The 14,944-nt window shown below is 46.7% G+C and overlaps 1 long non-coding RNA gene across 1 annotated transcript in view; it reads right to left on the reverse strand.

Moving 5' to 3' along the window:
- Nucleotides 1-5,305: 5,305 nt before the first annotated feature.
- LOC307197520 overlaps nt 5,306-14,944 on the reverse strand; it is a 52,110-nt gene continuing 42,471 nt past the window's right edge. The window contains exons 2-3 of the long non-coding RNA XR_013831436.1: nt 5,760-5,863; nt 5,306-5,466 (exon numbers count right to left, since the gene is read on the reverse strand). This is a non-coding gene — a long non-coding RNA (uncharacterized lncRNA). The remainder of the gene's footprint in view (nt 5,467-5,759; nt 5,864-14,944) is intronic.

The raw sequence follows: 14,944 nt of genomic DNA on the forward strand, positions 1-14,944 counted from the left end.
AGTTTTGATCTCACTCCTGCTGAGAGAATCCTGGCTGGTGGAGGTGGCAATGCTGACAGGTGGCAGCTCTCTCCTCCCTACAGGGGGCTGTAGCATCTCCCTTCAATGATAGAGGGCTGAGAGCTTCGGAAAGTCCCCAGCACCGGGCTGGTGGTGGGAGGGGGCTCAGAAAAGGATGGGGAGGAAACTGTCAGCTAGCAATGTGGCAGTCGGTTTGGAAAGGACGTGAGATTTTCTTGAGATGGTTGGCAAGAGATGGAACAGAGAGGGGAAACAGAGAGGCTGGAGTACATGCAGCTGTAAGGAGGCTGAAGAGGAAACTGGCTGAGTGGAGGCTGGTCAGGGCAGAGTGGGGTGAGCACCGTGCATGGTGACTGAGCAGCCGGGGAGCGGTTACTAGATGGCGTGTACACACACACACACACACACACACACACAGAGACACACACACACACACACACAGACACACACACAGAGACACACACACACAGAGACACACACACACACACACACACAGACACACACACAGAGACAGACACACACACAGAGACATACACAGAGACACACACACACAGACACACACACACAGACATACACACAGAGACACACACAGAGACACACACACACACACATTCTCATCAGTCATTTCAAATGCCCAGAGGACCCTTTGCTCAGCAAACTGATCTTTTCATACCAAGGGGGATGACCCCAGCTCTCAACACAACCAGATCAGGGCGAGGTGCCTCAGCAGCAAACAGAGAACAGGTCTGTGCTGTTCTTGTGATTAAAAACAGGCAACATGTATAATGCATTTACTTTGTCCTGGGCGCTGTGGAAGTGACTTGGCCTTCTGCGGGCTCCCGGGTAGATGGCCAGGGATTGACTGGAGAAGATGTTGCCCACTCATCCCAACTCCAACACACGCTCCGTGAGGTTAGACGTGTGTCCTGACAGATCCCAGAAACGCCTGTTTCTCGTGGCCCCACAAGCCCGTTTACTTGAGGTTTTTATCTCCTTTCAATTGAACCTTCACAGTCTATGCCCGTCTTAGGAAAATCTCAGACACCTGGGCCTCTTCTAGTTCTCAGGCAAATGCAGCCCCATCCTTAGATCCATGGCCACACCTGGGAGGAGAAGGCAGTGGCCAGGTGACCCTGGGCAACCTCTCTACCCTCCTCTTTAGTGTTCCAGAAAGTTTGTCCCCTTACAATTTTTTTTTTTTTTTTTTTTTGTCTGCACTGCACGGCATGCAGAACTTCCCTGACCAGGGATTGAACCCGTACCCCCTGCAGTGAAAGCTCGGAGCCTTAACCGCTGGACCACCAGGGAAGTCCCCCCTTGCATCCTTATAATACCCCTGTGAGGGCATGTCACCCTGTTATCAGACCCATTTCACAGATGGGGCCACTGAGGCTCAGAAAGGTGCAAAATCACTTGAGCAGGGTTACACATATTTAGTAAGTAGTGGAGGCTGGACATGGACCCGATGTTTTTTTTGTTTTTGTTTGTTTGTTTTTCATTTTCCTAGATCATCTTTACTTGAAGATTTTTTTGGCAGAAAAAGTAGGTAATGCAAAACATTTTTATATTAAAACAAATGCAGATAATATTGAATAGAACATAAAATTTACACTCCTTTTTGAGACCAAGAGCCATCAAAGACATTCCAAGGTAAGCTACTCAGGAGCTTCAGGCTGCATTCCTAAACCCCGGGGCAGGGAGGAGACCCTGCACGCCTGCTCTGATAGTGTGGGTGCTGCAGCTCTGATAGGGAAGTAGCAAATTCTTCTGAGAAACAGCAAAGTAAGTGCTTACCCGTTTGGCAACAAGCCAGTGGATCCCCGACGGTTCTGAATCCACCGTCTCTGCCCTCCTCCAGTGCCCTAAACAACACAAGGTGATAAGGTTAAATCTGCGTGGGGATGGAGGACCCTGACGGTGCCTTCAGAAGGGAGTGAAAAGTCACCCATGACTTCAGAACGGACAGGACTGCGGGGCTCAGTCGTCAAGGCTGCGTAGGAGTTTGGTGAGGAGGGTATGGCTTTCGGGGACAAAACGGCACGTGCGAAGGTGTGGCGGCCCTGTGACAAGGTGAACGGGGGAGCTCGGTGGGGCTGGAGGGTGGAGTGCAGGGCAATAAGGTGAGGCAGGAGGGAGAGTCCGGGAGAGGAGTCAGGAACCCAACTTTAAAGGACCTGGATGCCACAATGAAGCATTCACGGGCACTGAGGACCCAGAGGAGACCAGGGAGGGCAGCGGTGGATCAGGGTGCGTTGCTGATGGGAGGTACGGCTGCTCAGAGGCTCAGGACCAGCTGGGGAGTCCGACCGCTGCCACAAACCCCAGGGCTGGGGCTCCTAGCTGGTATCCTTGGGTAAATCATGTGCCAGGTCTAAGCTTTGCTGTCCTCAGCTGCGAAATGGGGAAGGTGGTGATTAAAAATACACAACTCAGAGTTACCGAGAGACGCAGAGGATATAATCCATGCCTAGCTTTCAGCGGGGTGTCTGGCACACGGCAAGTGATCAGTTAATATTCACTGCCATTATTATTATTGAAGGAAACCACTGGAGGTAGCATTCAAGTGGCACGAGCCCGTCGGGAGACAGAGGATGGGGATTAAAGGGGCTGCGGCAGAAGTCCAGAGCAGCAAGGTTAATGCCTGGTTCAAGGATGCAGCTGTGGGAACGAAGCACAGAGTGCAGATTTGCGGGGAGACGGGTGAGCGTCATTTAAACAGAGGATTAAATAAACTAACACATATGGGACGGTTTTGTAAACTGTACACATTCCAGTATGATTTCAATTAGGGCTGTTTTCATCAACTTTATTTCTGGGCCCATCAGCTTTGGTTCTCTAGAGAGACGCTGCCATTTAATTGTCCCAGATCAAATATTTAACAAACATAACACTGGATAAACCCAGCCTTGCCTAGTTAGCATGCTCTTGGTATTTTTAGTTGCCAAGTGCAACGCCGGAGATTTACCACCTTGGCTGACACAGTTCTCTGCCTGAGACTGTTATCTGTAATGGAGACTGTATACACATTGTCATGGCCAAGAATACAGTATCCGGAGCCCGTCTGCCTGGGTTTGAATCCCGGCTCTGCCCTTGGGCAAGTTAATCTGTGTGTCCTCAATGATAAAATGAAAAGAATCTTGGAATTAACGTATGGGGCTCTTGTAAAGATCCCCATGATGGTAGTCAGCGTCTGGGATGTATTATAAATCGTTGTCATCACCGTCATCAATGTCACTCTTCTCCGGATTTCTACTGTGCAAAAATATAGTTATTTTTCAGTAGAACATGTTAGGTATGTTAACTTGTAATGGTTTATTATTGTGATTTGTAAATGAATAAATGTTTTAAAAATGTGTCGGTGTTAATTTGTAATATGATGATTTTTACTGATATGAAACACATATATACAAAAGCTCTTTGGGGATCTTCCAGCATTTTTAAGAGTGTCAACAGTCTTAAGACCAATAAGTTTGAGAAACAAGAGAGACTGGGCAGTTACAATTAACAGGCAGGGAAGCATTTGGCATCCCTCTTGGGTACCTGGGATTAGACTGCCCTGGGGTTTCTGGACCCACTCCATAGTGAGGGCTGCCAACCCTGGCCAGATGAGGCTTCCATGACAGCAGCTGAGTGGGCCAGGTGTTGGGGAAGCAGGTCTGACCACTCCCCGGCCATCAGTGACTCCAAAACCACTGTGGGCTGACTGCCCTCCAGAAGCCGCAGCTTGAACTTCACGGTTGCTACACCTCTTTTTTTTATATAAATCATTTTCACAGTTGTTCCCCTTTTCTAAACTTAATTTATTAAATTATTTATTAAATAATTAATAAATAAAGCCTGCTGTGCACGGGCTTTTCTCTAGTTGTGGCGAGCGGGGGCTCCTTTTCATTGCAGTGCGCAGGCTTCTCGTTACAGTGGCTTCTCTTGTTGTGGAGCACAGGCTCTAGGCGCGTGGGCTTCAGCAGTTGTGGCACGTGGGCTCAGTAGTTGTGGCTCATGGGCTCTAGAGCACAGGCTCAGTAGTTGTGGCGCACGGGCTTAGTTGTTCCGCAGCATGTGGGATCTTCCCAGACCAGGGCTCAAACCCGAGTCTCCTGCATTGGCAGGCGGATTCTTAACCACTGCGCCGCTAGGGAAGCCCTGCTACACCTCTTTATGGGCCGTTAATCTCCTCTGTGTCAGGACAAAGTGCTTGGCTTGGGTGCACGTGCTTGTCCACTCCGGGAGTTGCTTTACTGTCTCTTTACTTTGGCCCCAAAGAGCACCATTCTACTAATTAAAGGGGCCTTTATTCTAGAGGTCTCTGGAGAGGGCGCACATAGAATTATTATGCTGTAGACAGACAAGGTGAGCCCTTGTCCTAACAGGGTCATTTTTGGAAGAAGAGCAGGAACAAAATTTTTCCAAGTATGTACTTTGTGCAGGGCACGGTGTCCTGGTGTTTTCAAGCATGGTTAAGAACACAGGTGTCAGAATCAGTTCTGACATGCTGCATATTAGCTGTGTGACCTTAGGCAAGTTGCAGCACCTCTCTGGTCCTCAGTGTCTGCAGCGGTACGATGGATATAATCATCACACTGACCCTTGTAAAACTGCGGCAGGGATGGAGTAAAAATCCCCCCTGTGGGTGAAGAGTAAGCATCACTAACGAGTGCCTGACTCTATCACTGTTTAAGACTATCACTACTATGTTAATAAACATTCCCGACAACTCCACAAGTAAAGGAAGAGGAACCCAAGGCTCCGAGAGATGAAATTAGTGTCCAAGGTCACACAGCCATTAAGTGGCAGAGCTGGGATTGGAATCCAGTTCCTAAGCAGAGAGTCCAGTGCATGGCTCTGGCTGGGGTGGGGTGAGCTGAAGCCAGGAGCTAAGAGCATCGTCTGCTTGGTGATTCCTGCTGTTTCCAACTGAGATCTCATTTTCCCTTTCCTTCACCTTGAGGTGAGTTGCTAATATTTGATAGGAAACCCAACACAAAACACAGGATTTGTGTAATCATTTTGTTTCCACGTCTATTTCTCTGTCCCTGAAAGATGAGGAGGGGGTTTGCAGACATCTTTTTGACTAGAGCAGCAGTCCTGCTGGAGCTTTAAAATGATCCAGAAATATTTCAAGTCATTAAATTTTTGTTTCTGAAGGATATCAATTGTAAGGACAAGGTTTTGTTTATTTTTTTTAAAAAAAAAACTATTTTGATTTGCACTGAATGAAGGGATGCTATTATAGAAACCAGGTGGGGAAGGAAGGAGGGACGGAGGAGTGTGGAAAAGGAGACCTGGAGAGACAGTGAATGAACATTTTCAAAATGGAGCCGCTAAATTAAGGCACCAGGAAAATGCCCCAATTATGGTATCAAATGTAGGAAAGAGAGATATGAAACTTACCTGGAAAATGAACAAGGTAGTGGAAAATTGAACACCTTCCAGATGAAGGGCTTCTACCTATTTGGAGAGAAAGAGCTGCCTTTATCTCCTTGATATATATCACTTGGGGAAGAGGGGAAAAACTCAGAGCCCAGTGACCACCATCGGTGTGGAGACCCACAACCCCCATCTCCTGATTTGGGACACCCTGGGTGTCCAGTCTGTAAACTATGGGCTGGACTTCTGCCTGGGAAGTGAACAGATTCCCCTCGACCCCTCTAGAGAGGGTATGGTGAACAGGTCTGGTCAGAAGGTCTGATCCCAAGACCTGGCTCTGCTGGGGCTTGCTGTGTGATCTTGTGCAAACTTACCTACCCACTCTGGGCCTGTTTTCCCACCTGAGGATCATTCCTCTCCTTCCTACTCGCAGGGCTGGTGTGAGACTTTAAATATGATCATGGTTCTGAGTAGGCGTCTAAAAAGAAAAAAATATATATGAAATCCTTAATTTCTTTTTGGTGGGGGCAAGGCCCACTTTGCCGCATTCCCTAGATAACTCTCCAATTTTCCTCTTAACTGTGAGGAGCCGGTCTGGGCAGAAAAGGGATCACTTTTCAGGCTTCCTTTTCAGGCTTCAGGAGGAAAGTGTTCAGGGAATTTACATCGTGCTCTGTTCCAGAGGAAAACCCTTGTAACGGGCCATGAAACTCAACAGGGAGAAGGTGGAAATGGTAATAATTTAAGAAAAGGAAAAACAAAGCGACTCGAATCAACTATGATAACATATGAGGGAAGTGCTGGGTGATTTTCTCCCCCGCAGACTTCCTGGCTTCATCTCCATCACCAGCTTCTGGATGGGCCATGGGCTGCTAGGTAATTCCTTTTGGGAGCAGTTTATGGATATGGTCTTCCCTTTCCATCATGCCCTGCGCTACTCCTTCCTCTTCGTCTTGAGATGCATTCTGAAAGGAAACGGCTCATCAGGCCCCTCCTCATCTTGATTTCAGGGTAAAGCATCCCTCTCCAGGCTGTCCAGAAACAAGTGTGAGGAACTGGTCCCTTGGAAGGAACACCAGCACCAGCCATTCTTCAGGGAGGAACCCGTCCTTCTCCCTCTCAGGCCTGCAGGCAGCCCGTGGGCAGCAGCTCCATAACTGCCCGCTAAATCATTTGCTTCATGAATGAGCATCTTCTGGATGACATAGCTGAGTTGCAGTCAGGTGGTCACTCACATTCCATCCTTACATCTGACCTGGCAGGCGTGTTTCATCAACACCCCAGCTTGACAGGTGGAGCCCAGAAGCATCATGGTGGCACGTAAGGTGAGATGGGGCTGGATGACACCTGCCTGGGACCCGCTGTGTGACCTCCTACACTCCTGGGTCTATGAAGACACTTCATTTATAAAGTGGGGAAAGAAATTTCTTCCTTATTTTGTGGAGAAGAGAGGAAGTATACATAGAAATGTCCTGCCTTGTATAGACAGGAAGTTGAAAAAAATAAAAACATGGAAAAGGTAACTACCATTGACTTGTGTGTTAAGGGCCTCGGAGAGGTTTAGTAACTGGCCCAAGGGAAAGAGGGTTGGAATTGGGTTTGAAGCCTGGTGTTTAGACTGGACTCCAGGGTTCTTCTTTCAACTAGGTATGTTTTGTTTTGTTTTTTTAATTTATTTATTTTTGGCTGTGCTGGGTCTTTGTTGCGGTGTGCAGTCTTCTCATTGCAGTGGCTTCTCTTTGTTGCAGAGCACGGGCTCTAGGCACACGGGTTCAGGAGTTGTGGCACACGGGCTTAGTTGCTCCGTGGCATGTGAGGATCTTCCCGGACCAGGGCTCGAACCTGTATCCCCTGCATTGGCAGACAGATTCTTAACCACTGCGCTACCAAGGAAGTCCCTCAACTAGGTATGTATCCTACATCACAGCAAGGTCACTAACATTTTGTTGGAGAAGTGACACTGCCTGTGTCCTTGGTACCTCCTGGCTTCTCACTATACCTCACCTTCCCCAGAAAACACTTCGTTTGTAAAGACACACGTTCTGTCTTCCCCTTCATCAAAACTTACTTGACTGGGGACCCATCCTTTTAGAGCTCAGCCTTCAGCCTACTGTCATACATCAAAGTCCAGAGAGATGTTTCCAATCCAGAATCAAAATCAAATAAGTACAGAGGCCAGAGCAGATGTAGTGAATGTGAGAGGCAGTCATATGTGAGGCATCGGGGAACACTGGGGTCTGAGGCAAATCCTAATTGTGTACATTAATTATCTCAATTCAAAATAAAAAAAATTGGGCTCCCCTGGTGGCGCAGTGGTTGAGAGTCTGCCTGCCGATGCAGGGGACGCAGGTTCGTGCCCTGGTCCGGGAGGATCCCACATGCCGCGGAGCAGCTGGGCCCATGGGCCATGGCCGCTGAGCCTGCGCGTCTGGAGCCTGTGCTCCGCAACGGGAGAGACCACAACAGTGAGAGGCCCGTGTACCACAAAACAAACAAACAAAAAACCCCCAAAAATTAATTATCCTAAATCAAAAATCATTTGAAAATTTATGATTTAAATAAATCATTACATTGAAATATTAAGCATTAAATATATTTAAATAAATTATTAAATGAATTGGTCATTTAAAAGTAATTATCCCACTTAAACATTTAAAAATATTTAACAGAGATAAAAATAGGCCAGGGGGCCCCACGTGGCTCACAGACCACTTGTAACTTTCTCTCTAATTCAGCTTCTATGCTCTGCAGAGGAAATGCAATTTGCCCAGGCCACACTGCTGACAAGGTGGCTGAAGCCACAGTGGTTTCAAAGCCACGTTTCTCAAATACCATATGCTAACACATATATATGGAATTTAAGAAAAACAAAATGTCATGAAGAACCTAGGGGTAAGACAGGAATAAAGACACAGACCTACTAGAGAATGGACTTGAGGATATGGGGAGGGGGAAGGGTAAGCTGTGACAATGCCAGAGAGTGGCATGGACATATATACACTACCAAACGTAAAATAGATAGCTAGTGGGAAGCAGCCGCATAGCACAGGGAGATCAGCTCGGTGCTTTGTGACCACCTAGAGGGGTGGGATAGGGAGGGTGGGAGGGAGGGAGACGCAAGAGGGAAGAGATATGGAAACATATGTATACGTATAACTGATTCACTTTGTTATAAAGCAGAAACTAACACACCATTGCAAAGCAATTATACTCCAATAAAGATGTAAAAAAAAAAAAAAAGCCACGTTTCTCTACTCCCAGTCCAGTACTTGTTTCACTCTGAGATCTAACTAATTCACACTATTGTGTTACTGACTGACTGAGCCTTTGTGTTATTCTTAGAAAGGTAACAGTCATGCTAGAAATCTGTGCACTGTGACAGTGCGTTAGGAAACATTTGAGAGTAGAGGCGCCCCTTGGCAGGTGTCCTAGGGGTTCATCTCTGCATTTCCAAGGAGGAAGGAGCATCCTCACTGCTCACAGGAAGTGTCGATGCCCATCACTTCCTTTTTGTTTTCAGGCAAGAGAGGCTTCTCAGGCTGCATGGCTCCACCTTAGGGGACCAGCTCATCAGTTTCCTGCCACCCACCGCTCCCCAGGAACCGACCCAGTAATGAATGCAAAGCAATGCCAACTCCTGCTATTTTCCTGTGCTTTCTTGGAGAAGGAAGCACGATGCCCGTTATTTGAATTCTGCGACCTTTGCAAACGCATGCCTGCTTATTCCATTCTGTTGCAGAGGTAAATGTGAAAACCCACGTGATGCAGGAGGAAAATGAGAGATCCTCCGAAGTTTCCCTTGGTTCTGGCTTGGTGATGTAGGTACAAAGAGGCCACATGATGTTTTCAGAGAGTTGATTTGTGCAATTCACAGGTTTTGAGGAGCCTCTGTTTTCCCTTCTCAAAAATGGGGAGAATATGGGAATTCCAGTCTAGTGGTTTGGGGTCAGCTCTTTCACTGCCAAGGGCCCAGGTTCGATCCCTTGTCAGGGAACTAAGACCCCACAAGCCATGAGGCATGGCCAAAAAAAAAAAAAATGGGGAGAATGTAAAGATGAAACCAGGAAACACAGCCCAGGTGGCCAGCACAGCGTCTTCCACATAGTAAGAACTCAATAAAGAAGGACAATAGTGTGACTCAGGGAGCTCCCTGGTGGCCTAGTGGTTAGGATTCCAGGCTTTCACCGCTGTGACCTGGATTCAATCCCTGGTTGGGGAACTGAGATCCTGCAAGCTGCGTGGTGCGGCCAAACAAACAAACAAAAAAATTATATATGTATATGTAATATAAGTCTTAAAAGAAGATGTATTGGGGACTTCCCTGGTGGCACAGGGGTTAAGAATCCACCTGCCAATTCAGGGAACACGGGTTCGAGCCCTGGTCTGGGAAGATCCCACATGCCACGGAGCAACTAAGCCCGTGCACCACAACTACTGAGCCTGCGCTCTAGAGCCCGCGAACCACAACTGCTGAAGCCCGCACTACCTAGAGCCCATGCTCCGCAAAAAGAGAAGCCACCGCAATGAGAAGCCCGTGCACCGCAACGAAGAGTAGCCCCCGCTCTCTGTGACTAGAGAAAGCCCACGTGCAGCAATGAAGACCCAACGCAGCCAAAAACAAAATTAAAAAAATTTTTTTAATTAAATAAATAAATAAAAGATATTCATGAAGGGAAGGCTTTTTTTAAAAAAAGGATGTATTAGGAAAATAATGGCATTGGTGGGTAATGAAAGTAGCAAGCACATTTACAGTGCTTACTAGATTCTAGGCACTTTACACAAATTGACCTACTTAATCCTCACAACAGTCTATGATTACCCTCACTTTACAGATGCAGAGACGGAATCACAGAGAGGTCAAGTAACTTGCCCTAGGTCACAATGCAGGAAAATCTGTGGAGCCAGGATTTGCACTCCAGTAGTCTGACTGCAGAGGCTATGCCTTTAATCATTATACTATCTACTGTCTCTTTCTAGGGTCTGGCTGAGGAAATTCTGGCTACAAACAAAACAACAAAGAACAACTGAATAAACAAACATCATGGCCCATAAAAACATCTAAAGAGAGATGTTGAAAAGATACAAAGTTCATGTTGTCTCAGGGGAGCAGTCTCAGAACACTGGGGAAGGCTTCTCCCCTCGCTGGTCCTCAGTTTCCTGATCCGGAGTACATCTGGGGAGATGTCCTCCACTGTCCCTTCCCATCTGGGGTCCTGGGTTTCTGCACAGCCCCTTAGCTGCCAGCTACAGAGCCAGGAGGCCGGAGATGCTGTGAAATTCAGGTCACATGGGCTGAAATGCTCTGCTCATTTCCCAGCAGGACCTGCCTCCCCACAGGCTCCCAATGTACCCAGCAAAATGGAAACCAGAGAGACTGAACGCTTTTATCAAAGGAGCAACTCTGGAGAAGCCGGGAGGCTGTGAAGCCTTGGGAAGGCAAATCAAAGGCAAACTTTGAGGACACACTTTGTGAAGCGAAAGAACATTCCATCGTGCTTCCAACAGCGTGATCCACTCTATGGAAGGTAATTTACTTGGAGCAGAGCGAGGCTGCATCTGTTCATGTCTCCAGGCTGAAAAGGCAGACCCAGAAGGGAAGTTGGATGAGCATGCAGCAATCTGTCTGTCAGATAATTAGCATAAAAATGTTGCGTTTCCCTCACCTCTTGAATTATTTGAGTGCTTCAATAAAAATCTTCCGTCCTCAAATTTTATATAGAAACACAATTGTAAACAGAGGTTTATTCTATCTCTATCTATCTATCTTGCTATATAGATATCTATCTGAATGTATATTAGATATACATTAGATCCTTTCTTTCTTTTTCTTTCTAGCTATCTATCTGTACCTATCTGAACATATATTAAACATGTGATCCTATCTTTTTTCTTTCTGCCCACCTATTGTCTATGTATAGAATCTCATCTGTATATATAATATAAGGGAATCTAATATGTATCAGAGAATGAGAGAGAGAATCTATGTATCAGGCACTGTGCCAGGCTCTGGGGATTCAGTGATGTACAAGACACACATGATAAGAGCTCATGGAACTCACGGAATTTATCATCTAGGGGATTATAACCCAGCTGCTATATACTGGGTTGCAGCAAGCATGGAGGAGGGGGAAGCTGGGGAACCAAGGGGAGACCCCAAATCAGCCTAAAGCGTGGGGAGAAATGATCGTAGTCAGGGAAGGATCCCTGGAGAAAGATACTATCACACAAAAAACACTGGACTGAAATTCAGGATCAACATGTATACTTTCTGCCACTTTTTTTTCCATAATAATGAACATGTCGGTTTCCCTAGTGACCTGGGTGTTCTCCTGCATGAAACCAAGTCAGCATTTCTCAGAGGATGCACCACAGAACACTTGTCCTTCATGAACTTCTGTGAAAGAAGGGTTTCCTGGCCAACTAGCTATGAGATACCCACACGGGATCTTCCTCTGCTGAGAATACATATTACATTTTAAGGTATAATGAAGGCTCTGACAATTCTGCAGTAAAAAAAAACAATAATAACTGAATTTAACTCCACTTCCAAAACTTCTCTGAAATACCTGTTTTTAAAGTAGAATCTCACTATTGTAGGATTCCACAGGAGGCTTTTTGCAAAGTGCAGAAACACAACTATGTTATTAGAAGTAGCTTACATGTGCATATCACTTTAAATTTTACAAGCATGTTCATAACATCCTGCTTGATTCTCACAAAAAGTCTGTGAAGGTGATGCAACGGCCTCTCCCTCCCTCTCTTCCTCTTTCTTTCCTTCCTCCCTCCCTCCCTGCCTCCCTCCCTTCCTTCCCTCCTTTCTTTCCTTCCCTCAACATTTTTTGGAGTGCCTCCCTGGACAAGAATTCAACAATTACAAAACATGAGGAAATTGAAGTCTACAGAGAAGAAGTGATCTCCCCTAGGTCATCAAAAGCTGGAGTTAAAGACCAGGAGGTGTAACCCAGGGGAAAATCAAAGCAGCAGCCAGTCAAGGCCACAGGCCTTGCTATCTTACCTCCCGATAAAGAGTCACAAACTCAAACCCTCCAGAGGCCAGGGAGTGGCAGCATCAATGAGCCTAGTAGGCCAAGTGTAGGGCAATAGGGAGTGGTGGTGACTGAGGCAAAGTAGAGAACGCAGTCCTTCCAGGAGAGGGTGGCCACAACTCAGCTCCAGCTGATGTTACTATGTGGAAATCCAGGCCTGGTATTGGCAGATTTCTTGACTTCCTGGGGAGCTTTAAATCTAGATTTTTATGTGAAAACTCTAGATGATTCTTGGCCACAAGTTCAATTTTTTTTTTTTTTTTTTTTTTTTTTTGCGGTACACGGGCCTCTCACTGTTATGGCCTCTCCCGTTGCGGAGCACAGGCTCCGGACGCGCAGGCTCAGCGGCCATGGCTCACGGGCCCGGCCGCTCCGTGGCATGTGGGATCTTCCCAGACCGGGGCACGAACCTGTGTCCCCTGCATCGGCAGATGGACTCTCAACCACTGTGCCACCAGGGAAGCCCCACAAGTTCAATTTTTATGGGGGCCTCCACATATGCTGATGGGCTGAATTTGACTCAGAGGGCACTGGTTAGAACCACCCTCCAATGAATACGCTTCCACCACAGCACTTGGCACCCCTTCATATATTATTTACTTACACATCTATTCTCTTTCCCCACAACTGGGTTGTAACCCCCTTGAGGGGAGGGATTGTGGCTTAATCATCTTTGCATGTCCCAGCGCACTTCATGGGGCTGGCTCGTAAAAGGACATAATAAATGGTTATTGAATGAATGCTTACATTCCCTCCCTCTACAGCAGCTGAAAAATAAATAAATAATAGCTTTTAATTAAAAAGAAATGGGATGGGTCTTCCCTGGTGGCACAGTGGTTGAGAGTCCGCCTGCCGATGCCGGGGACACAGGTTCGTGCCCCGGTCCGGGAAGATCCCACATGCCGCGGAGCGGCTAGGCCCATGAGCCACGGCCGCTGAGCCTGCGCATCCGGAGCCTGTGCTCCGCAACGGGAGAGGCCACAACAGTGAGAGGCCCGCGTACCGAAAAAAAAAAAAAAAAAAGAAATGGAATGAAATATGCGTGAGAATCCTAGTCTTTGACAGGAGGCAGCGTGTTAAGGAGAAAGATTTTCAAATTACGTTTGCCAGCGATGCTCCCAAAAGACTAAAAAAGTTTTCTGATGCCGTCTCGGCTGGTGAAATCTCGTTCTCAGTTCTGCATTGCTACGAACGCTCACTCTGTTTGGAAAGGTCTCAAAGAACGAGAAGATTGCTTGTTAAAACAGGTTCCCGCCCTTGTCAGCCAGTTCTACTGGTGAGGAATCCCAACACTCCCTCAGCTGACCTCACGGCCAGCATTTGGACTGTTACTCCCTGGAAATGTCTTTTCTGACAATAACGACGCACTAAGACTAATTACAAACTGCCTCCAATGAGAGATATGGTCCAGCAGCCTGAGGGTTTAACCACCGGCTTCGAAATGACAGAGCTCAGTTGGAATCCCTGATTTGGCACAACTACCTAGGTGATACTGAGCCAGAGACTGAGCCTCTCTGAACCTCGGTTTCTTTTTCTTAAAAATGGGATAATAATGCCTACCTTATAGTTTTGTTACTGACGGTTGGGAATAGTATATGTGAAAGGCTTGGCATATAATGGGTGCTGAATAAATGACAGCCACCATCATTTAAGGGGATGGTTCCCAACCTTCTTTTAAGCAGCAGTATTCCTTTTCAAATTAAATCATACCTGGAACCCTGACATGAGAAATAAAGCCAATCTCCCTCATTCCCAGGCTTAGATTCCCTTCACTTTCCCTTGGGGGAAACTCTGCAGACCTCTGGGACTCTAAGGAACACAGTCTGAAAGCCATGGGTCTAGTCTAACTGTCTCTTTCCAGGAGGTAAAGACTGAATTCCAGGTGGGGATGTAGCATCCTTAGGACACACAGGGAGTCTTCAAAGGAACTGGGACTGGGACCCAGGAAGCTGGGTTCCTAGGCTGGTTGGTGGTAAGAGGTTCACAGGATGGAGATGAAAATCAATGGCTGAGGGATCTCTCCAGCCTGGTTCATATCCTGGATCTATCTCCACTGCCCGTGTGACAATGAGTGGGTCATCTCCCCTTTATGAAACTCAGCCTCCCCCTCTGTACAATGGAGACCATGATGAGTATCTAACTTGCAAAGCCATTACGAGAGAGAAATAATATACAGAAAAGCACCAAGCAGGGTACTTGTCCCATAGTTGACAACGCACAAAAAACGAATAGTAGAAACAATAGAAATCAATGTAACCATATTAACAATACCTTGTGCCTGTACAGAAATTCACAAAGGGTTTTAATAGTCGTTTTATCCTCATAACCACCAATGAGGTAGTGATTATTCCCCCCATTGTGCAGACAAAAAAAAAAAAGAAACTCTAAGAGATGTAGTCATTTGCCCCCGATCACATGAGTAATATTGGGTTGGCCAAAAGGTTCGTTCGGGTTTTTCTGTAAGATGTTGGAAAACCCTGAACTAACGTTTTGGCCAACCCAACAGAATGGTG

Source organism: Stenella coeruleoalba (assembly GCF_951394435.1).
Source record: "Stenella coeruleoalba genome assembly, chromosome: 14".
NCBI classification, from domain to species: domain Eukaryota; kingdom Metazoa; phylum Chordata; class Mammalia; order Artiodactyla; family Delphinidae; genus Stenella; species Stenella coeruleoalba.